The sequence below is a fragment of the Sus scrofa genome, chromosome 14 (assembly GCF_000003025.6).
Source record: "Sus scrofa isolate TJ Tabasco breed Duroc chromosome 14, Sscrofa11.1, whole genome shotgun sequence".
NCBI lineage: Eukaryota > Metazoa > Chordata > Mammalia > Artiodactyla > Suidae > Sus > Sus scrofa.
The window spans coordinates 12293191-12318858 of record NC_010456.5 but is presented as its reverse complement, the minus strand read 5'-3'; the positions used below and the strand labels follow the sequence as shown (position 1 = coordinate 12318858).

At 37.7% G+C, this 25668-nt stretch overlaps 1 protein-coding gene across 3 annotated transcripts in view; it reads right to left on the bottom strand.

The window, feature by feature from the left end:
* Positions 1-25668, bottom strand: part of FZD3 (frizzled class receptor 3) — a 113642-nt gene that overhangs the window by 75910 nt on the left and 12064 nt on the right. The window contains exon 2 of one of the 3 annotated variants that reach the window (XM_013982684.2): positions 539-611. The exons of the other annotated variants lie outside the window; for them this stretch is intronic. The gene's annotated coding sequence lies outside the window, so the exon portion shown is untranslated. The remainder of the gene's footprint in view (positions 1-538; positions 612-25668) is intronic. 3 annotated transcript variants of the gene reach the window in all.

Below are 25668 nucleotides of genomic sequence, written 5' to 3'. Positions count from 1 at the left end.
TCAGAGAAATTTATAACCAGATATGCATGTATCACAAAATAAGAAAGCCTGAAAAACAGTCAAAGATAAGCTTCATCTTAAAAAGCTAGAAAAATAGCCAGAATTCCCACTGTGGCATAGCAGGTTAAGGACCCGGTGTTGTCTCTGCAGTGGCTCAGGTCCTGAGAACTTCCATATGCTACAGGTGTGGCCAAAAAAAATATGGCCAAACTGAAAGTAGAGGAAATGCAATAATAAGTAAAAGAGAAAAGAACCCATAAATTACCAGTATCAGGAATAAAGGAAAAGTACATTACTAGAAAAATAAATAGGGTACTGTAAATAATAAATTTGACATGTTATGATGAAATGAACTAATTCCTTGGGGGGGGGAACCCACGATTTTCCAAAAATCATAAAAGAAATCTAGTTATGAAGAAATTTAAGCCATCATTAGAAACTATCCCCCCAAAAAGCCCTCCAAGTCAAGTTGGTTTCACTAGAAAATTTTACTGAACATTTAAGGAAGAAGTTAAAGCAATCATACACAAATTCTTACCAAAAAAGGAAAAGAGGAACCTTTTCCAACTCATGAAATCAGCATAATTTTTATAACAAAACCTTGACAGGGACTATAGAGGAAAGAAAATCATATTCCAAATTAGTAAATTAATCCAGAATATAAGAAAGAATAATATACCACACCGAAGTTTTTTTCCAAGGATACAGTACTAGTTAACATTTGAAAAATCAATTAATGCAATTAATGGCATTCACAGAAAAGGTGGGGGGAATCACACAATCTATTTAATAGAGGCGCAAGAAGCATTTGATGAAATTCAGTACCCATTTATTATAAAAACTCTTCTCAGACTAAGAAGGGAACTTCCCCAATCTTATAGAAAGCCTAAAAATCAAATCAGAGCAAACCTCATACTTTGTGATAAAGTATTATTTTTTAAAAAGTCTTTATTTTACCTCTATTTTTTTGACTGCATCCAAGCCATGCAGAAGTTCCCAGGCCAGAGACTGAACCCAAGCCATAGCAGCAAAAATGCTGAATCCTTGATCACTAGGCCACTAGGGAACTCCTTGTGGTAAATTACTGAAAGCATCCTGAGATCAAAGATGAGGCAAAAGTATCTTTTACCACCACTCTATTAAACACTGTACTGGAAATCCTCACTGGTGCATTAAGAAAAGAAGAAATAAAGTAAAGGATTAGAGAGAGAAATATAAGATATACGAATTGGAAAGGGAAAAAAAACCCTGTCATTATTCAGAGATGACATGTGTTCCAATTACTATATCTGTCTCTCTCAGTTCCAAACTCCCCCTTTCATATGTGCTCTGTGATAATGGATGGGATTCCTTTCACCATTTCTTTACTGTGAGCATGATTTTAAACTTTCTCAATAGAGTGTTAGAGGAATACTGGAGATGAAGAGGGCTTCTGTTGGTTGGGGCCAATGAATGTTTACTTACAGTGCAAATGCGAGGAAATCTATGCCCATGTGTCTGGAATGGTCCTTCAGCATTCTCAAACCCCCAGCTCAGCCTAGTAACCACCTTCCTGTAGCCCTACACTGCATGCTCAAGACCTCCTGCCTGCAACAGTACCCCAATTCCCTCTATTTGCCCAGTAATGGCTGACACTTGCCTATGCCCTGAAGGGTTGCTTCCTGTGTGCCTGGCAACTGAGGACCAGCTCTGGCCCAGGCAACCTTGCAGTGTTCTCTGCTATCCAATGACCTGCCACTATATCCTGTACAATTAAGGTCTAAACTTTGGGGTGGGGGCCTCTTCTAAGATTGTCTTTCAGGCCTAGAAAACCCTATAGAGCTCTCTCTTTATCTTATAATTATTCTCCTTTAATAGTTTATTAATTATATTATATATCCCTTGTTTAAACCATTGAGTGGTTCTGTCTCCTAATTGAATTAGACTGATAAAACATGATTGTTACAATGAAAATCCAAAATAAAATATAAACCATCAGATAAATAAATTCAGAGACACTGGATACAAAGTCAATACAGAAAAATAATCAATTGTATTTCTATATTCCAGGAATAAATATATTAAAAATGAACTTAAAGGAATTCCCATTGTGGCTCAGTGGTAATGAAATGAACCCGACTAGGATCCATGAGGACACGAACTTCCATATGCTGTGAGTTCTGCCCTAAAAAGCAAAAAAAAAAAGAAAAAAAAAAACACATTTAAAAAAATAGAAAAAGGGGAGTTCCTGTTATGGCTCAGTGGTTAACCCAACTAAGATCCATGAGGACACAGGTTTGATCCCTGACCTTGCTCAGAGGGTTAAGAATCCAGCGTAGCCATGAGCTATGGTGTAGGTTACAGATGCAGCTCAGATCTGGTGTGGCTATGGCTGGCAGCTAGAGCTTCGATTGGAGCCCTATCCTGGGAACTTCCATATGCCAAGGCTGCAGCGCTAAAAAGACAAGAGACCAAAAAAAAAAAAAAAAAAAAAATAAAAAAAATAAATAAATAAATAAAAAAGAAAAAAGGAATTTAAAAATACTTCATTTATAATAGCATTAAAAAGGATGAGGATATGGGTTCGCTGCCTGGCGTTGTTCAGTGGGTTAAGGATCTAGCATTGCCGTGAGCTACAGCATAGGTTGCAGATGTGGCTCAGATCTAGCATTGCTGTGGCTATGGTGTAGGCTGGCAGCTGCAGCTCCAATTTGGCCCATAGCCTACAAACTTCCATAAGCTGCAGGAGTGGCAATAAAAAGCAAAAAAAAAATTGTACTTTTATGTTCAAAGCAGAGAAGCATTATTTATAATAACCAAAAAGAGCAAAATAAACCAAAAACAAGCAAACAGCAGGAAATAATAAAGAGGAGAAATAAATGAAATTGAAAACAGAAAAGCAATAGAAAAAAAATCACTCAAACCAAGAGTTGATGGTCCTTTGACAATATCGATAAAATTAATAGGCTTCTAGTAAGAATTTTTTTTTTTTTTTTTTTTTTTTTGGCCATACCTGTGACATACAGAAGATTTTGGGCCAAGGATTAAGCCTGAGCCACAGCAGTGACCCATGCCACAAGAGCAACAACCCCAGATACTTAACCTGCTGGGCCACCAGGGAACTCCCTAAGATGTTCGTACGAATTTTTTTTTTTTTTTTTTGCTTTTTAGGGCTGCACCTGCAGCATATGGAGGTTGCCAGGCTAGGGGTTGAATTGGAGCTACAGTGCCGGCCTACACTACAGCCATGGCAATACAGGATCTGAGCAGAGTCTGCAACCTATACCACAGCTCATGGGCAACGCCAGATCCTTAAACCACTGAGCAAGGTCAGGGATCGAACTCACAACCTCATAGTTACTAGTCAGATTTGTTTCTGCTGCACCACAACAGAAACTCCAAGAATGATTTTTTTTTAAGCAACATACAGAAACATAATTTAGCAATATCAGAAATGAAAGACAAAATATCACTAGACTCTGCTGACACCAAAAAGATATTAAGGTAATACTGAAATCAACTCTATGCACATAAACTAGACAATTTAAATGAAGTGGACCAATTCCTCAGAAGCCAGACTACCAAAACTCATCCAAGGTGAAACTGATAATCTGAATGGTCCTATTACTATTAAAGAAATAGAATTTGAAGTTAATAACCTCTTGAAAAAGAGATATCCAGGCCAGATGGTTTCACTGGTAAAATCTAACTAAAACTTTAAAAGAATACCAATTCTACACAATCTCTTCCATAAAACAGCAGAGAACTATTCCAAAAAAAAATTATATGAAGCTAGGATTACTTAATATTAAAGCCAAAGACAGTACAAAAGAAGAAAACTACAGATCAATATCCTTTATAAACATAAACGCAAAAACTTTTAACAAAATAGTAGCAAATGAGAATTCCTATTGTAGCTCAGCCGTTTATAAATCCAACTAGTACCCATAAGGATACAGATTTGATCCTTGGCCTTGCTCAGTGGGTTAACGAACTGGTATTGCTGTGAGCTGTGGCATAGGTCGCAGATGAGGTGTGAATCCTGGGTTGCCGTGGCTGTGGTCAGTAGCTGTAGCTCCAATTCAACCCCTAGCCTGGGAACTTCCATATGCCACACGTGCAGCCCTAAAAACCAAAAAAAAAAAAAAAAAAATTAAAAGCATCATATACCACAACTTAGTAGACTTTGTTCCACAAATCCAAACCTGGTTCAATATTCAAAAGTCAGTCAATGGAATCCACCAAATCAACAGGCTAACAAAGAAAAATAACATGATCATACCAAATGATGCAGAAAAAGCATTCGTGATTTTAAAATATTTCAGCAAACTATATATAGAAGGTAACTTCCTCAACTTGATAGAGTACATATATAAAAATCCTACAATTAACATCATACTTAATGGTAAAACACTGGATTCCTACCTCTAAGACTAGAAATAGGAAGAATACTTGCTCTTACCACTCTTATTCAACATAGTATTGGAAGTCCTACAAGCACAATAAAACAAGACAAAGAAATAAAAGGTGTAGAGACTGGAAAAAGAAAACTGTCCCTCTATGCAGATGACATTGCTGCATACAGAACATCCTAAGGAATCTCAAAAAACACTTTTAAATTAGTAAAAAAAAAGAAAATAAGGAGTTTCCGTCGTGGCTTAACGGAAAACAAATCTGACTAGCATCCATGAGCACACAGGTTTGATCCCCGGCTCTGCTCAGTGGGTTAAGGATCTGGCGTTGCCATGAGCTGTGGTGTAGGCTGGCAGCTGTGGTGTAGGTTGCAGATGCGGCTCGGATCTGGCATTACTGTGGCTGTGGCATAGGCTGGCGGCTACAGCTCTGATTCAACCCCTATCCTGGGAACCTCCATATGCAGTGACTGTGGCCCTAAAAAGAAAAAATAAAAATAATAAAATATTTTTAAAAATCACACCGAAAACACCAATAAAAAAGCTAGCTAGCCCTAGAACTAGTAAGTTCAACAAGGTTGCAGAATATAAGAGGAACACACCAAAAAACTGTACTTCTACATACAATTATATTTTTTATATAATGAACATGTAGAAACTAAATTAAAACAATACATTTATAATCACATTTATTTTTTTAAAGAACACCTGGGTATAGATTCAACAAAACATATATACGGCTTTTATGCTAAAAACTATAAAATGCTGATGAAATCAAGGAAGATATAAATAAATGGACAGCTATATATTTGTATTAGTTTGCTAGGGGTGCTGTAACAAAGTCCCACAAACTAATTGGCTTCAACAACAGAAACACATGGTCTCGAATTTCTGGAAGTGAAGTCCGAGATCAAGGTGTTGGCAAAGCCATGCTCCCTCCAAAGGTACTAGGGAAGAGCCTGTTCCAGTTATCTCTCCCTAGCTTCTAGTAGTTCCTTGGCTTCTGGCAACATAAATCCAATCTTCACATAGCATTCTCCCTGTGCCTCTTCACTTAACTTCCCTCTACTTGTGCCTGTGTCCAAAATTCTCTTTTATGACACCAGTCATAATGAAATAGGGGACCCTCCCTACTCCAGTATAACCTTATCCAATTAATTACATTTGGAATGACTCTATTTCCAAATAAGGCCACATTCTGAGGTACTGGGTGTTACGGCTTCAAAATATCACTGGGGGACTTAAGTCAATCCATAATAACACTGTTCATGGACTGGAGTTTCAACACGTAAAGATGTCAATTCTCCCCAAATGATTTCTAGGTTTAATGAACTTTCTATCAAAATCAAGTATGATTTTTAGTAGATAAAGACATGCTTAATCTAAAATTTATATGAAAAAGGAGTCCCCATTGTGGCACAGCAGAAACGAATCCGACTAGGAACCATGAGGTTGCGGGTCCTTCCCTTGCCTCGGTCAGTGGGTTAAGGATCCAGCATTGGCGATGAGACTGTGGTGCAGGTCACAGATGCGGCTTGGATCTAGCGTTGCTGTGGTTGTGGTGTAGGCCAGCACCTGTGGCTCCGATTCGACCCCTAGCCTGGGAACCTCCATATGTCGCAGGTATGGCCCTAAAAAGCAAAAAAAAATTAAATAAAATTTATGTGGAGAAAAAATAGAATAGCTGAGAGAATTCTGAAAAAGAAAGTGAGAAAAATCATGCTATCTAATTTTAAGACTCACTATATAGCTAACAGTAATCAAGATACTGTGTTATTTGTGGTGAACACAAGTTAAACAAGACAGAATAGAGAATGCAGATATAAATCCACACAAGGACAGTCAACCGATTTTTGACAAACAAGCAGAAACAACCCAGTGGTAGAAAGACAAGGCTTTTAACAAATGGTGCTGAAGCCAGTGGATATTCACAGGCCAAAAACCAAAACTTACTTTATAAAAATTAACTCAAAATTGATCATGGATTTAAATATAAGACATAAAACTTAAAAAGAGAGAGAATCCTCTAGACCCATGCTGAAAAGTTCTTAGAAGTGACACCAAAAGCATGGTCCATAAAAGGAAAAAAATTGTTAAACTGGACTTCATTAAAATTTAAGATGTCTGTTCTCCTAAAGTTCTTTTTTTTTCCTTTTCTTTCCTTTTTTTTTTTTTTTTTTTTAAGGCCGCACCCACAGCATATGGAAGTTCCCAGGCTAGGGGTTGAATCAGAGCTACAGCTGCTGGCCTACACAGCCACAGTGACGCAGGATCCGAGCCAAGTCTGTGACCTACACAACAGCTCACGGCAATGCAGGGATCCTTGAACTCACTGAGTGAGGCCAGGGACTGAACCCCATGCTCATGGATACTAGTTGGGTTTGTTTCAGCTGCACCACAATGGGAACTACTCCTAAAGTCTTTGATAAAAGGATAAAAAAGGCAAGATATAGTCTAAGATAAACCATTTACAAACCACATGTCCAACAAAAGACTTGTATCTAAAATACATAAAGAATTCTCAAAATTCAAAAGTAAAAAACAATTCAACTGACAAATGAACAAAAGACATGAACATTTAATCAGAGTATATATGAGTGGCAAATAAACATATGAAAAGAGGTTCAATACCATTAGCCATGAGAGAAATACAAATTAAAACATGAGATATCACTACATTATATCAGAAAAGCTACATTAAAAATAATGAAAATAGGAGTTCCCGTCGTGGCGCAGTGGTTAGCGAATCCGACTAGGAACCATGAGGTTGCGGGTTCGGTCCCTGCCCTTGCTCAGTGGGTTAACGATCCGGCGTTGCTGTGAGCTGTGGTGTAGGTTGCAGCCGCGGCTCGGATCCCGCGTTGCTGTGGCTCTGGCGTAGGCCGGTGGCTACAGCTCCGATTCAACCCCTAGCCTGGGAACCTCCATATGCCGCGGGAGCGGCCCAAGAAATAGCAACAGCAACAACAACAACAACGACAAAAGACAAAAAAAAAAAAAAAAAAAAAATAATGAAAATAGCAAATGGTGGTAAGAATGTTGAGAAAGTAGATCTCATACACTTCTCGTGGGAATAGAAAGTAGCACAACCTCTATGGAAAATAGCTGAGCAGTATATTAAAAATCCAAACACATGTTTATCATCTGATCCAGCAATCACACTCCTCAGCATTTATCCCCTCAAAAGAAAAACTTATGTCTGCACAAAAACCTGTATACCAATGTTCACAGCAGCTTTATCTGTAATGGCAAAGAACTGGAAACAATTCACTGTCCTTCAATGGATGATTAAACAAATTGCAGAACATCTCTATAATGGACTACTACTCAGCAATTAAAAATAATGACTATTGATACATGGAACAACTTGGATGGATCTCAAGGGTATTACTCTAAATGAAAAAAAAAGCCTATCTCAAAAGATTACATACTGTATGATACTATTTATATAAAACTCTTGAAATGACACAATTATAGGGAAAGAGAACAAATTAGTGGTTGCTTAGAAACAGGAAAAGGGAAAGGAAGAAGAAAAGCACAAGGGAGTTCCTTGGTGGTAATAAAACAGTTCTGTATCTTAAGTGGTGGCTACATGAATTTACACATATGATAAAATTACAAAGACAATATATACCCATGCACATATGCATATTCAGATACAAAAATGACTACATGTAAAAACTGCTGAAATATGCTAAGGGCTATAGATTGTGCCATTGTTAACTTATAGGTTACTGTTTAACAGTTATATGAGAGAGCAAAGCTGGGGGAAACTAGGCACAGTACACAGAATCTCTCTGCACTATTTTTGTAGCTTCCCATGAGTCTAAATTATTTTAAAATTCAAGGAGTTCCCGCTGTGGCTCAGTGGTAATGAATGAACCTGACTAGTATCTTGTGAGGACATGGGTTCAATCCCTTGCCCTACTTGGTGGGTTAAGATCTAGCGTTGCTGCAAACTGCAACATAGGTCATAGATATGGCACAGATCTAGTGATGCTATTGCTGTGGCATAGGCTGGCAGCTGCAGCTCTGATTCGACCCCTAGCCTGGGAACTTCCACATGCTGCATGTGTGGCCCTAAAAAAAAAAAAAAATTTCAAAGTTTAAAAATGTATTACATTCAGGAGTTCCCATCGTTGCTCAGCAGAAAACGAATCTGACTAGTATCCATGAGGACGCAGGTTCGATCCCTGGCCTCGCTCAGTGGGTTAAGGATTCGGCATTGCCATGAGCTGGAGTGTAGGTCACAGACACAACTCGAATCTGGTGTTGCTATGGCTGTGGCGTAGGCCAGCAGCTACAGCTCAGATTCAACCCCTAGCCTGGGAACCTCCATATTCTGTGGGTGTGGCCATAAAAAAAAGGACACACAAAAAAGTACTACATTCACATGCTGATGTGTGTACATACATCATACATATATGCATATATACATCTGGCTTGGTATCAGCAACATTTATAATACCAACTAATCCAATATTGTTATGTTACTATGTTAGTAAAACCTCCATCTGTGAGCCCCATCGTGAATCACAAAATTGACTTGAGTGACTATTTTGCGTGGCTTGCAGTGAGTCTAAAGCTATAAGCTTATGCTTCTGATACTTAGCATTAAGTACCTTGTACTGTATTTCAGCTAGCATTTATCCACACTACAGGCCAGGCAGTGTTCTAAGTGCCTCACATGTCTTATTTAATCCTCTCAACAGCTCCATAAGGCAGGTACTATTATTAGTAATCTCATTTTCTAACACATAAGAAAACGAAAGTTAAGTAGCTTGCCCAAGATCACACAGATACAACGCACAGTCTGAAAGTTAAACTTTGGCATTCTTATCCAGAGCCCTTGAGCTTAACCAATTTGTTCTATGTAACCTCCCTAAATTTCAGTTGTTTCCTCTATAAAATGGTCTGAATAACACATAAATAAGATATATAAAATAGCATACAGAACCCAGTAAATGACAGCTTTAAAGGAGATTTGGAAAGAGTTGCAAATTAATAAACCTGCAGAAGGCCTATATGATGGGCATGAGGAACCCCGCTGAATTTCCTATTTTCAACTGCCAAGTGAGAAAGTCAACTGTTAAACAAAACATGCAAGAATTTCAAAATCATTATGCTGGGTAAAAGAAATCAGAAACAAAAAAGTAGATACTATATGACTACATATTTATAAAACTCTAGAAAGTAAAGACTAATCCCTTGTGATAGACACAAAGCAAAATAGTAGTGGCTTGGAGCAGGGGTCAACTCAGGGGGCTGGACTACCAAAGCGCACAAGGAATCTTCTGAGGTGATGGAAATGTTTTCTCTTTTATATCAGTGATGGTTTCAAGAATATATACATCTGTTAAACTTAATCAAACTGAACATTTTAAATGGGTGCAATTTACTGTACACCAATTATACTTCAATAAAGCTGTTATGTAAAAACAAAAAAATTAATACTTTTCATAAGCAATTTGCCTTGATTTTAACCCTAACAATTTTTAACCTCAGTAAAATCAAAATTAAATGAGGTAGCCTGAATAGTGCAAAGCTGAGAATACATAAGATAAAGAATACTATCAAAGTTCCATAAAGCAGAAAAAAGAAACTTTAGCCCATTAAACTTTTTAAAGATTATTACTGAGTACTTCCTTAAACAGTAAAACTTTTGTTCAATAAATAAAGACACCAAGGTACAGAAAGTTTACAAACTGAAAAGTAACTTTCTAAAATTAAATTTTTGGTTTCTTCAACAAAGGTGCATGACATGGAATCTTCTATTCTTTGTTCAAATTCAAATCAACTAAGCCTTTGTGTCTCATTCTCTTTCTTCTTCGAAATTTCCATTCCTGTTACCATAGGAACCTGCTAGCTGACAAGCCTTCAAGCATAGCAACAGCCCAAGCTTAGCAAGGGGTGTAAAAAGGGGACAGAGTCAAAGGCCAAAATTTGACTCATGAGAATCAGAATTCCAATCTTTGTCACTCTAAAAAAGGGTCTGAGAACCATAGAAACTGCATCCTATTGGGTTTGGGAATATTATGACTAAATTCACTAAATGTGAAACCAAATGTGGAATAGCCTTGAAAATTTTAAAATAGTATTCATTCTATTTCAGATCCAAATTAGAGTAAGAAATTATTCAAAAACAATTTTTAGAATAATTTTAAGTCATTAAAAATAAGACCTTTAAAAAACTTTTTTGTAACAAAAAAACTCCTAATGAAAAAGGTCTAAAACTTTTATTTATATAAAATAAGCAATATATATATAATATAAAATAATATATAGGTAAATACATATATATAAATAAAATCCTAGGTCTCTAAAATACCTTTAATCCTATAGATTTGCTTTTCTTTTACAATCTTATATTAAATAATTTCAAAAAGTATTTCACTGAGTTGGATTGCAAGACAAAATTATCACAGGAGCCATGTTTTATATTCTTAAGACAAAGGGGAGTTCCCAGAACAGCCCATAAAATTTAACTTTTCTTTAGGAAGTAAATGTTTAATATCTCAAATATGAATGGTTGTGAATTACAGTCTGTCTCAAAAGATAAAACTTTACAAACCAAATTCTACCACACTTCATAATTTAAAATAAATATTTTTAAGGCAATCCTTTAAAATGATTTGTCACACAAGAAAACCAATTAAAATTTTAAAACTATTTTTTTCCCTGAAGTCAGAAATAAATAAATGCAATGAATTCTCCACTACTTATGTGTACATTCTTCAACTTAGAAGTCTCGTAATTCCTGGCTGGTTTCCCTGTCACACAATAGACTTTTAAATCCACTTCACTAGATGGGTGTTTGCTTAGGGAAAACCATCTTATTAATATTAACCTAAATAAAAGATAATAAGGGAAGTAAATCTGACGGATAACACATGTATTCTAAAGACACAGCCATGAACTTCAAAAATAAATATTATCAAAGAAATTTAATTTCCTACAAAACCTATCCACCAAAATGTTAATTACTGATACATAGCGATATATTGCAGTATTCTCTTAAAAACAAAAGCTATCTGTCTTTCAAGGTACATTCAAATATCATCTACAACTGATCCCTTCCACATATGATCCTTCTCTCTTTTGAATCCTCTTAGCACTTAATGCCTATTTATGGTATTTACCAAGTTTTTTCCTTAAATTTCGGTCATCAACCAAAACATGTTTAATAAATACTCTTACACACTACAACTGGGAGCTTGACCAAAAACGACAATTGGGATTTTTGGGGGGGATTTTTAAAAACAAACTTTCTATACTAATTTTACTATTCTAAAGCATAATGTGTTTCTCACAGAAAAATCAGAAAATACAAACATTAAATAAAAAGCATAGAAAACACAAATATATTATGCTAATTCAGGAATAATCACTGTTGGCCCTGGCAAAAATCTTCCCAGATCACTTACTCTATATGAACGTGAATATAATTTTTTTCTTCAATAAAAACAGTAAGACTCTGCACAATATTTTGTTATTGACTCCATTTTTTCCCTTACTAATGTACTGAGTTACAACCATTAGAATTTTCACAGGCAAAGATGGAGGTGAGACTATTAAGGCAGAAGAAATATGAAAGGTCTAGAGATAGGAAAGTTGGGTTGCTTTATTCTTTTACTTAATTATCCTACTTATAAGTTTAAACACATAATGTTGAAAGCTTCAAGTCACTTTGATCCCAAAGTGGGGGGCAGAGTAAAAAACACTAGTGTTCACAGGAAAGTGGTATCTTTGGTATCAGGATTACCATTACCATTCCCAATAAACCCACCACTATTTATAAGGAGATTAAGTGCTTACCCACTATAACCACAACCATGACTTCTACTACATCTTATGGAATTCACAATTTATAAAGTCCATTAACTCATTCAAATATTTATTTGGCAGTTATTATGTGTTAGGCACTGTTAGGTGGTGAACCTATAAAGATCAATAAGGACAAGCTCTGCTTCCAAAAGCAAGCTCTGCTTTTAAAAGCAAATGCTAAGAGTTCCCACTGTGGCAAAACGAGATCCAAGACCTCTCCGGAGAGCTGGTACACAGATTCCATCCCAAGCTCAGGCACAGTGAGTTAAGGATCCTGCACCAACACAGCTGCAGGACAGTCTGCAACTGAGGCTAGGATCTGATCCCTGGCCTGTGAACTCCATATGCTGTGGGAGCGGGGTGTCCAAAAAAGCAAATGTCCTTCAACTGGAATTGAAGTTTAAAAATGAGGACAAGGGAGTTCCCGTCGTGGCGCAGTGGTTAACGAATCCGACTAGGAACCTTGAGGTTGCGGGTTCGGTCCCTGCCCTTGCTCAGGGGGTTAACGATCCGGCGTTGCCGTGAGCTGTGGTGTAGGTTGCAGATGCGGCTCGGATCCCGCGTTGCTGTGGCTCTGGCGTAGGCCGGTGGCTACAGCTCCGATTAGACCCCTAGCCTGGGAACCTCCATATGCCGCGGGAGCGGCCCAAGAAATAGCAACAACAAAAGACAAAAGACAAAAAAAAAAAAAAAAAAAATGAGGACAAGGACATACCCATGAGAATAGCTACTATTACAAAAGAAAATAAAAACAAAAATAAGAACCCAGAAAATAACAAGCATTGGTGAGGATGTGGGAGAAATTGGAACCCTTGTGCACCTCTGGGAGAAATGTAAAAGGGAGCAGATGCTATACAAAACAGTACAAACCGTGTCTCAAAAAATTAAACATAGAATTATCAAATTACCCTGAAATTTCACTTCTGGGTATAAAAATTTAAAGAAGCGACTGGAACAGATATTTTTGTATGCCCATATTCACAGCAGCTATATTCATAACAGCCAAAAGGTGGAATCAATCAAAATGTCTAATCACTGAATGGTTAAGCTACATGTTTGGTACATAAATACAAGATATGATATATTATTCAGCCTTAAATAGGATAGTAAATTCTGACACATGCTACAACATGGATGAATCTTGAAGATATTATGCTAAGTGAAGTAAGCCAATCGCAAGTGGACAAATATTGTATGATTCTACTTATCCGAGATACCAGAGCAGTAAAATTCAGAGAGAAAGAAAAAACATGAAGTGGAGGTTGCCAGAGACTAGGGGAAAGGAGAACAGGGAATTATAGTTTAATGGGTACAGCTTCAGTTCTGGAAGCTGAAAAATTGCTGAAGAAGGATGTAATGACATAACAAAATGATTGTATGTAAAGCCACTGAACTGCACACTTAAAAATGATTGAAATGGTAAATTTTATATTATGTATATTTTGCCACAATTTTAAAATTTTTTTGAGGAATGAATATCTATAAATGCTACTGTGGAATATCCAAGCTATATGATAAATATCCAGGATATACCGAAAAAAGCAAGGCAGAAAAAACAAACAGTATGACACCATATTAAAGGAAGATGAAAGAATACAGACAGAGGCAGATATTGTATAAATATTTTAAATAATTGCTATATTTACAATTTTTAATGGAAGGATAAAAACTAAAAAATGACTACCTCCAAATGGGAGGAAAGAATAAGACAGAGGGAAGGGGAAGGGGGCCAGAAGCTAGACTTTTTTGAATGTCCCTTGTCCTATAATAAAGTTTTAAAACAAAATTATATGACAAATTTAAACAAAAAAAGTTTAACCTGTTCTTCAAACACAAAATGAATCTGTGTATTGAGTTAAACCACATAGAGAGGTACTTAAACACCTCTAAAACACAGTAATTTGACTGTACACCCTTGGTAAAATACATTCCAAAGGACAAAAAAAGAAGTACGAAGGAGGCTTACACTGCTTTCAGTAATTATGTAGTTAGTAATAACATTGCTATTATCCTGAAATTATATAATGTTTGTATAAGATTTCAGTATAAGAAACAAAAATAAAATTTAACACAACACTGTAAATTAACTATAATTAAAATTTTTTGAATAAATAAAATTTAAAAAATTAAACACTGCAATATTATTTAATCACAAGTATCAGTATAAACTCTCAATGTACATTCCTTTAAAAAAAGGAGACATTGAGGAGTTCCCATCATGGCGTGGCACAGTGGTTAATGAATCTGACTAGGAACCATGAGGTTGCGGGTTCAATCCCTGGCCTTGCTCAGTGGGTTAAGGATCCAGTGTTGCCATGAGCTGTGGTGTAGGTCACAGACGTGGCTCGGATCCCACGCTGCTGTGGGTCTGGCGTAGGCTGGTGGCTACAGCTCCGATTGGACCCCTAGTCTGGGAACCTCCATATGCCAGGGGAAGCGGCCCCAGAAAAGGAAAAAAAAAAAAAAAAAAAAGAAGGAAATATTGAAATCATATCAAACATCTTTTCCAACCACAATGCTTTTAAGATTAGAAATCAAGGGAGTTCCTGTTGTGGCTCAGCGAGCTAAGAACCTAACACAGTGTCCATAAGGATCTGGGTTGAATACCTGGCCTTGCTCAGTGGTTTAAGGATCCAGCATTAATGCAAACTGCAGGGTACATTGCAGATGCAGCTTGGATCAAGCATTGCCATAGCTGTGGCATAGGCAAAAGCTGCAGCTCTAATTTGACCCCTCACCTGGGAAATTACATATGCCGCAGGTATGGCAGTAAAAAGAAAAGCAAAGAAAATTCACAAGTCTTATATCTCCACTGTAATTGTGGCCCTTAGCATTAAAATTTCTTTCAACTTGAATTTAAAGCTTTTTGGCTTGATCTGATAAACAGATAAAAGATGAATGGACCAGTCATAAGTACTGAAACTGAAACTATGATTTAAAAATTTTCAATAAACAAAAGTCCAGGACCAGATGATTTTACAGGTGAATTCTAGCAAACATTTAGAAAAAAGTTAACAGCTATCCTGCTAAAACTCCTCCAAAAAATTGCAGAGGAAGAAACACTCCAAAACTCATTCTATGAGACTACCACCATTACCCTGATATCAAAACCAGACAAAGATACCAACACAAAAAAAAACTACAACTGATGAACACAGACACAAAAATCCTCAACAAAATACTAGCAAACCAAATCCAACCATACATTAAAAGGATACCCATGATCAAGTGGGATTTATTTAAGGATGCAAGGATTTTTCAATATCCACAAATCAATCAGTGTGATACCCTACATTAACAAATTGAATTAGGGAGTTCCCGTCATGGCACAGTGGTTAACGACTCCAACTAGGAACCATGAGGTTGCAGGTTCGGTCCCTGGCCTTGCTCAGTGGATTAACGATCCAGCGTTGCTGTGAGCTATGGTGTAGGTTGCAGACGTGGCTCAGATGCCGCGTTGCTGTGGCTCTAGCATAGGCTGGTGGCTACAGCTCTGATTTGACCCCTAGCCTGGGAACCTCCATATGCTGCGGCAGCAGCCCAAGTAATAGCAAAAAAGACCAAAAAAAAAAAAAAAAATTGAATTAAAACCATATGATTATCTCAAGAGATGCACAAACAGCTTTTGATAAAATTCAATGTTCGTTTATAATTAAAAAAAAAAACTCCACAAAGTGGGCATAGAGGGAACATACCTCAACATAATAAAGGCCATAGTAACAAACCCACAGTTAACATCATACTCAACGGTCAAAAGCCGAAAGCATTTCTTTTAAGATCAGAAACAAGACAAAGAGGTCCACTCTCACGACTTTTATTCAACACAGTTCTGGAAGTCCTAAGCAATCAGAGAAGAAAAATAAAAGGAATCCAAACTGGAAAAGAAGAGGTAAAACTGTCAACTTTTATAGATGACATGATATTATACATAGAAAATCCTAAAGACGCTGCCAGAAAACTACCAGAGTTCATCAATGAATTCACTAATGTCACAGGATACCAAATTAATACACAGAAATCTGTTGCATTACTACACACTAACAATGTGTATATGTAGAAATCAGAAAGAGCAATTAAGGAAACAATCCCACTTACCATAACATCGACAAAAACAAAATACCTAGGAATAAACCTACCTAAGGAGGCAAAAGACCTGTACTCAGAAAAGTATGAAACCGATAAAAGAAACTGAAGGAGACACAATCATATAGAATGATACACTATGTTCTTGGATTGGAAGACTCAATATTGTCAAAATGATTATTCTACCCAAGGCAATCTATAGATTCAATGCAATCCCTATCAAATTACCAGTGGCATTTTTCACAGAACTGGAACAAAATTTTTGAATATGAATGGAAACACTTTAAAAGACACTGAATAGCCAAAGTAACCTTGAGAAAGAAAAATGGAGCGGAGGAATCAGGCTCTCTGACTTCAAACTATACTGCAAAGCTACAGTAATCAAAACAGTATGGTAGGGCACAAACCCAGAAATATAGATCAGTGGAACAGGATAGAAAGCCTAGAAATAAACCCATGTAGTAGTCAATTAACTACTACAAAGGAAGCAAGAATACACAAAGGAGAAAAGACAGTCTCTTCAATAAGTGGTGCTGGGAAAACTGGATACCTACATGTAAAAGAATGAAATTAGAACATTCTCTAAGACCACACACAAAAATAAACTCAAGACAGGATACTATAAAACTACTAGAGGAGGAGTTCCCGTCGTGGCGCAGTGGTTAACGAATCCGACTAGGAACCACGAGGTTGCAGGTTCGGTCCCTGCCCTTGCTCAGTGGGTTAATGATCCGGCATTGCTGTGAGCTGTGGTGTAGGCCGCAGACACGGCTGGGATCCCGCATTGCTGTGGCTCTGGCGTAGGCCAATGGCTACAGCTCCGATTCGACCCCTAGCTGGGGAACCTCCATATGCCGCGGGAGCAGCCCAAAGAAATAGCAAACAAACAAACAAACAAACAAAAAACTACTAGAGGAAAACACTGACTCTCTAACATAAATCTCAGCAGTATCTTGTTGAATCTCCTAGAGTAATGAAAACAAAACCAAAAATAAACAAATGGGACCTAATTAAACTTAAAAGCTTTTGCAGAGCAAAGGAAACCATAAACAAAATGAAAAGACAACCTACAGATTGGGAGAAAATATTTGCAAATGATGTGACCAACAAGGGATCAATCTCCAAAATATAAAAAAGCTCATATAGCTCAATATCAAAAAAAAAAAAAAAAAAAAAGAAGTTCCCATCATGGCTCAGTGGTAACAAACCTAACTAGTATCCATGAAGATGCAGATTCAATCCCTAGCCTCACTCAGTGAGTTAAGGATCCAGCTCTGCTGTGAGCTGTGGTGTAGGTCACAGAAGTGGCTCAGATGCTATGGCTATGGCATATAGGCTGAGAGCTGTAGCTCTGATTCAACTCCTAGCCTGAGAACTTCCACATGCCAAGGTGTGGTCCTAAGAGACAAAAAAAAAAAAAAAAATTAAAAATGGGAAGGGGGAGTTCCCTTGGTGGCTCAGTGGTTAATGAACCAACTAGGAACCACGAGGTTGTGGTTTGATCCCTAGCCTTGCTCAGCGGGTTAAGGATCCAGCATTCCCGTGAACTGTGGTGTAGGTCACAGACACAGGTCAGATCTGGTGTTGCTGTGGCTCTGGCACAGGCCAGCAGCAACAGCTCCAATTAGACCCCTAGCCTGGGAACCTCCATATGCCATGGGTGCAGCCGTGGAAAAGACAAAAAAGACCAAAAAAAAAAGGGGGGGGGGAGTTCCAATGTGGTGCATTCGGTTCAAGATCCAGCATTGCTGCAACTGTGGTAAAGGCCACAACTGGCCCAGGAACTTCCATGTCCCACACTGCAGCCAAAACAAACAAACAAAAATGGGCAGAAGATCCCAACAGACATTTTTCCAAAGACATACAGATGGCCAAAAGCACATGAAAAGATGCTCAGCATCACTAATTGTTTAGAGAAATGCAAATCGAAACTATGAGGTACTGGAGTTCCCATTGTGGTTAAGCAGTAACAAACCCAACTAGTTTCCAGGAGGATGTGGGTTTGATCCCTGGCCTCACTCAGTGGGTTAATGATCGGGCACTGCTGTGAGCTGTGGCATAGGTTGCAGATGTGGCTCAGATCCCACACTGCTATGGCTGTGGCTCACAGCCGTAGCTCTGATTCGACCCCCAGCCTGGGAACTTCTATATGTTGTGGATGCTGCCCTAAAAAGCAAAAAACAAACAACCAAAAAACTATTAAGTATCACCTCACACTGGTCAGAACAGTCATCATCAAAAAGCGTACAAACAACAAATTCCAGAGAGGCTGCGGAGAAAAAGGAAGCCTCTTACACTGTTAGTAAGAATATAAATTGGTACAACCACTATGGAGAACAGTATGGAGGTGCCTTCAAAAACTACAACTAGAACTACCGTATGATCCTATAATCCCACTCCTGGGCATATATCCAGAGAAACCATAATTCAAAAACATATATGTGCCCTAAAGTTCACTGCAGCACTATTTACAATAGCCAAGACATAGAGCAACCTAAATGTCCATCAACAAATGAATGGGTAAAGAAGATGTGGTATATATACACAATGGAATATTAGCTATAAAAAAGAATGAAATAATGCCATTTGCAGCAACATAGATGGACCTAGAGATTATCATACTAAGTAAAGCCAGAGAAAGACAAATATATTACTTATATATGGAATCTTTTTTAAAAATGATGAAAATGAACTTACATACAAATCAGAAATAAACCCACAGAAATGAAAAGCAAACTTATGGCTACCCAAAGGGGAAAGGAGGGAGGAGGGATAAATTAGGAGTTTGAGATTAACACATATACACTACTGTATATAAAATAGATAACCAGAGTTTCCACCTTGATACAGTAGGTTAAGAATCTGACTGCAGAAGCTTGGGAGGAGGCGCAGGTTCAATCCCTGGCCCAGTGCAGTGGATTAAAGGATCTGGCATTTCTGCAGCTGCACCACAGGTCGCAGCTATGGCTCGGATTCAATCCCTGGCCTGGGAACCAGGAACTTCCATATGCCACAGGTAGAGTCATAAAATTTTTTTAAAAATGGGAGTTTCCACTGTGGCATAGTAGGTTAATGACCTGGCTTGTCTCTGTGATGTTGCTGGTTAGTTCCCTGCCCCAGCACAGTGGGTTAAGGATCCAGCATTGCCACAGCTGTGGCGTAGGTAGCAGATGCAGCTGGGATTCCATTCCTGGCCCAGGAACATCCATATGCTGCAAGTATAGCCATAAAATGAAAAAAAAAAAAAAAAGATAACCAACAAGGACCTACTGTATAGCACAAGGAACTATACAACTATACTCAATACTCTGTAATGACCTATAAAGAAAAAGAATCTGAGAAAAATATGTATAACTGAATCATTTTGCTGTACATCTGAAACTAACACAACACTGTAAGTGAACTAAACTTCAATAAAAAATAATTTTTTAAATCTTAAAAAATGTTAAAAACTTCGCAATATTATTTAATTGCAAGTATCGGTATAATTCATGATATACTTTCTTAAAAAAAAAAAATGTATATCCTAGCTCTATGAAAAGGTCTAAAATGACTAACCTGTATCAGTAAGTGTAGCACCCAGATAATGGTTCATAAAAATCTTTTCCAATTAAAAGGAACCAGTGCTCTCTTAAAAAAAAAAAAGTTAATTCCAGACCTGAGGCAGAATATCAGGAAACGAGGTTGGTTCATACCAGAAAGCAAGAAAGCTATTAGAAACCGCTAGGATAGTGTCAAAAATACTTAGGAGCTACCTTGAAGAGGCTCCCGCCACCAAAGACAAAACAGTTTGAGCCCCAATAAAACAATAACTGCAATGGACTAAAATATATCAAATAAGGTAAAAATCCATGAGTTCATAATGATACTTATAAAGAAAAAAAGACCTCATTAAGTCATTTTTGACAGATCCTTGAGAATCAACTTATTATCCTAAAAACTAATAAAGGAGAACAATCAAATATATTCACCTGTATTTCGTATATAAACGGAACACAAGAGTAACAATAGTTCAATAGTTAAAGAGAGGAAGTTTCTGTTTATAAAGTATTCCAACTGAGAAATGAAAATAACACAATTAGAGTATCACCATTTTACAAGCCCATAATAAAATTATTGACCTAGGAAATAATTGATGGCTGCTAAATACAGAGTGATGAGCAGATATTATGTGCCTATGAAGTATTCTTTCAAAAAAAACAAAAAAAACAAAACCAAAAAATACAAAAATAGAGACAGAAGAACATGGTAAATTAACACAAGGGAGTTCCCTAGTGGTATAGCAATTAAGGACTTAGTGTTGTTACTGCTGTGGCTCAGGACTCTGGAGCTTTTTGCATGATGCAGGCATGGCCAAAAAAAAGAGAAAAACACCTCAGGGATGGGATGCAGTCAGCAAAATAAAGACTGAGAGAAACTCTGTAGAGCAAGTACACTACAAGAAAAAAAGGGAGAGGAGGAAAGGAAAGGAGAAAATACAAATTAAGAGACATACCAATTGAACGCAATGCATGAACCCTGATTTGAAAAGCCAACTATAGGAGTTCTCATTGTGGCTCAGCAAGTGAAGGACTCCACATTGTCTCCACAAGGATGTGAGCTCAATCCCTGGCCTCACTCAGTGTTGACTGTTAAGGATCCAGCGCTGCCACAAGCTGCAGTGTAGGTTGCAGATGCAGCTTGCATCTGGTGTTGCTGTGGCTGTGGCATAGGCTGCACCTGCAGCTCCAAATCAAACCCCAGCCCAGGAACTTCCATATGCCGCAGGTGCATCCGTTAAAAAAAACCAAAGGAGGTCAACTACAAACAATTTGTGAAATTTGCAGAGTAATTTGAACATTAATTGTATATTTGATGATTTATCAGTAAGTGACACAGGTAATGGTGTTTTCAGAGATAAATACAGAAACAGTTATGTATGAAATTTTGATGTTTGGGATTTGCTTCAAAGTAACACAACTAGGTGTGTAGTAATAAATGAAGACTATGAGTTAGTAATTTTTAAAGATAGATGATGGGTATATGGTATCTATTATTCCATCTATATTTGTAACTGAAATTTTCTATAACAAAAAGGGGAAAAAACGCTGAAATTTAAGTTTGGATAATTAGAAGACTGGTTCAAACATTCTTTATTCTTAATGAGCCATAAAGGATACTAAGGATATTCAGGCTTTTTAGGCTCTATATTCCCACTAGGATCTATCCCACTGCCAGTCTCCCATGCTATAAGAAAATCCTTGGAGTTCCTGTCATGGCTCAGCAGTTACCCAACCAGACTAGCCTCCATGAGGACGTGAGTTGGATCACTGGCCTTGCTCAGTGGGTTGGGGATCAGCGTTGCCAAGAGCTGTGGTGTAGGTCACAGACGTGTCTTGGATCCTGCATTTCTGTGGTGTAGGCTGATGGCTACGGCTCCAATTGGACCCCTGGCCTGGGAAACTCCATATGCTGTGGGTGTGGGCTTTTTAGGCAAAAACAAAAAACCAAAAAAAAAGAAAATCCTTGATGAGAGTTACAAAAGAAAACAGGAAATAGAGCAAACATGAACCATCCCAGGAATTTTTCCTCTGATTATCCTATAGAGGTTTAGTTTCAGTTTTAAAAAAGAGAGAGAGAAAAGGTCAACCTCCCAGAGATAAAAGATTGTTTACTCCATACTCTAACTGAAACTAAACAGAGTGACAGGTAACAAAGAACAATGCTCTGCCATTTGCACAGCACTTTTAACTTTTCAAAGTTCTTAAAATACACATCACTTATATATCATTTGACTTTAACAATAATTTTGCAAAATGGACAGGGAAAATACTTACTTCTTAGAAGAAATCAACACAAAGAAGTCACAAAACTAGTTAGTGGCATAATACAAGTCTTCTATCCCTATTTCAGTGGTTCTTCCAATAAACTGTTCTCCTCCTATTCAACTGGGTTTAAATATTCAATACAGGAGGAAAAAGCGGCTCAGATCTCTTATTACCACTAATGTTATAGATGCCTGGTAAACATGTAGGTTCATAAGCGTCACTGACAATTTGTTGATAATTTACTGTCCATGCTGAACAGCTCCCAAAAATTTTCTTGGCAATTTGGACACCTCAAAATGGTTTGGGAAACTCAGGAATGAAGTTTTTCCTTATCAAAAGCTATGATATTCAGGGGGAAAAGAGAGACACCAAGTTAAGAACTTAAAAAAGTTTGGAGTTCCCGTCATGGCTCACTGGAAACAATCTGACTAGTATCCATTAGGATGCAGGTTCGATCCCTGGCCTCAATCTGTGGGTTAAGGATCCAGTGTTGCCATGAGCTGTGGTGTAGGTCACAGACATGGCTTGGATCTGGCGTTGCTGTGGCTGTAGTGTAGGCTGGCAGCTACAGCTCCGATTCAATCCCTAGCCTGGGAATCTCCATATGCTTTGGTTGCAGGCCCCGCCCCCCAAAAAAACTTAAAGAAGTTTATAATGTGTTTGGGTGAATATGTACATGTTGTAGGGTTTGGGGGCCATGCCTATGGTATGCAGAAGTTCCAGGGGTCAGTGATCAAACCTGAGCCACAACAGTAACAATGCCGGATCCTTAAGCCACCAGGGAACTCCTGGATGCACAGGTTTTTTAAGGCAGGGTAGAGAAATAAATATACTAACAAGATCTTTTTCTCCAACTTAATAAACTGACACATCTCAGTGAAAATACAGACTAGGAACTCTCTATATACAATGAAAGAACGTCCAACATGTTGCAAATAATAAGCAAATCTGAAATAATCCAAATTCTGCACTTTTTCTCATCTGTGGCATCCCTAGCTCAACACCATGTACTACTTCATTCCAAGTACTCATTTTGACTCACCAAACATCAGTACAGCAAAGAACCCTGGGGAACTGAAGCCTGGGTCTGCTGAAAGATCTACATGGAGGAAACTGTCTTTCAATTCATTCCATCTCACAACGAATACTCAAGAATGTGCTGTGATTACTTGTTCCAATTATTTGCTCCTGGTAAAAGCTGGCAAGCTGATCCCAAAGTTCCTAGGTCATGTAAATCAACTGTACCCCCAAAATATTAAAAGAAACAAACAACAAAAAACCCCACAAGGTTCCTGGATCAGAGATGAAGGGTGTCATCAGCAGATATAAGTCCTTGTAAGGATCCAAGAATCCTTACTTCCGTTTAGAAGTATGCTGAGTTTCCATGTCTTTTGCCATTGCAGACACACTCTCAAACTGTCAGGTGATTCGTCAGTGGCATCACTGTTCTGACTGATACGACAACCACACAATAAACAGCTATTACTTATTACACTAATTACTTCCTATCACTAGAGTCTTCTCTTAGAAATTAATACTCATTTAGATGTTCTCCTAGAACATGTGAAATTCAAAGAGATGCAATCTCCCTGCCAATAAAATACCTAGATTATATGGGCATGTTTGAGAAGAGGGCAGAGACAACTTACCATGCCATTATTATGACTGCCCCATGAACCCAGAACTAGAGATCCAACTCCATCTGAAACAATACACCATCTTTCTAGTACTTTCTCTCCAGGATCACTTAAAAATGAAATTCGGAATAGAATAACGTTTTGGATCACCTATTGTGTGTCATGCATTGTGGTAGCTACTTAAATCTTCTAAAAAAAAAATTTTTTTTTTTTAGCTATTTCTTGGGCCACTCCCCTCGGCATATGGAGGTTCCCAGGTTAGGGGTCGAATCGGAGCTGTAGCCACCGGCCTACGCCAGAGCCACAGCAACGCAGGATCCGAGCCGAGTCTGCAACCTACACCACAGTTCACGGCAACGCCGGATCGTTAACCCACTGAGCAAGGGCAGGGACCAACCCGCAACCTCATGGTTCCTAGTCGGATTCGTTAACCACTGCGCCACGACAGGAACTCCTAAAAAAAAAATTTTTAAAGTATAGTTGACTTACAATGTTGTGCCAATTTCTGCTGTATAGCAAAGTGACCCAGTCATATATACACATATACATTCCCTTTCTTTTATTATCTTCCATCATGGTCTACCCCAAGAGACTGGATATATCCATTCTAAATGTAATAGTTTGCATCTACTAACCCTAAACTCCCCATCCATCCCACTCCCTCCCTCTTAGCAGCCACAAGACTGTTCTCCATGTCTGTGAATCTGTTTCTGTTCTGTAGAAAGGTTCATTTGTACCATATTTTAGATTCTGAATATAAGTGATATCATATGGTATTTGTCTTTCTCTTTCTGACTTACTTTCACTTAGTATGAGAATCTCTAATTGCATCCATGTTGCTGCAAATGGCATTATTCTGTTCTTTTTTATGGCTAAGTAGTATTCCATTGTGTAAAAGTACCACATCTTCTTAATCCATTCATCTGTCAATGGACATTTAGGTTGTTTCCATGTCTTGGCTACTGTGAATAGTGCTGCAATGAACATATGGGTTGCATGTATCTTTTTGAATTGCAGTTTTGTTCAGATATATGCCCAGGAGTGGGGTTCCTGGATCATATGGTAGTTCTATATTTAGTTTTCTGAGGGACCTCCATATTGTTTTTCCATAGTGGTTGTACCAATTTACATTCTCACCAACAATGTAAGAGGGGTCCCTTTTCTCCAAACCCTCTCCAGCATCTGTTATTTGTAGACTTATTAATATTTGCTATTCTGACAGGTATGAGGGAATACCTCATTGTGGTTTTGATTTGCATTTCTCTAATAATAAATCTCTTATTTAATCCTTATAGCCCTTCAAAGTATTTTTGTTATTAATGCCTTCACAAATGATTTTCACTGGGATGTTAGGTGACTTAAGTCCAAAGTCTGAAAGCAACTACATGGCAGAGCCAAAAGTTAAACGCAAATCAGCACATATATATTTATGACTGATTTCTTATAACTGTATTTGCTTTTCAAAGGAGTTATACTAACTTATGATACCAGAAACAAAAGTATTCCTATTTCATTTTTTTGTGAGAGAACGGATAGCTTTACTACCCAACAGGGTCTACCATGCCTGGAACCAAATTAGTGTATTAGACTAATACACATTTTCATGGATCCTAATTTGACAGTCTATACCAAATCTCTCTTTACCAGTAGACCTTGCATAATCAGAGGAAAAGCAGAAATGTTTTATTCAAACTTTATAATATTTTCAAATATTTGGAATGTACAAGATGCCCTCCACTTTTCTTTTTTTTATTTTTTAAGTGAGAATTGCAACATTTTTAAATTTTATTTTTCATTTTTAATTTTTTTTCATTTTAGGTCTGCACCTGTGGCATATTGAAGTTCCCAGACTAGGAGTCAAATCGGAGCTGCAGCTGCCAGCCTATACCACAGCCAGAGCAACACCAGACCTGAGTTGCACCTGCA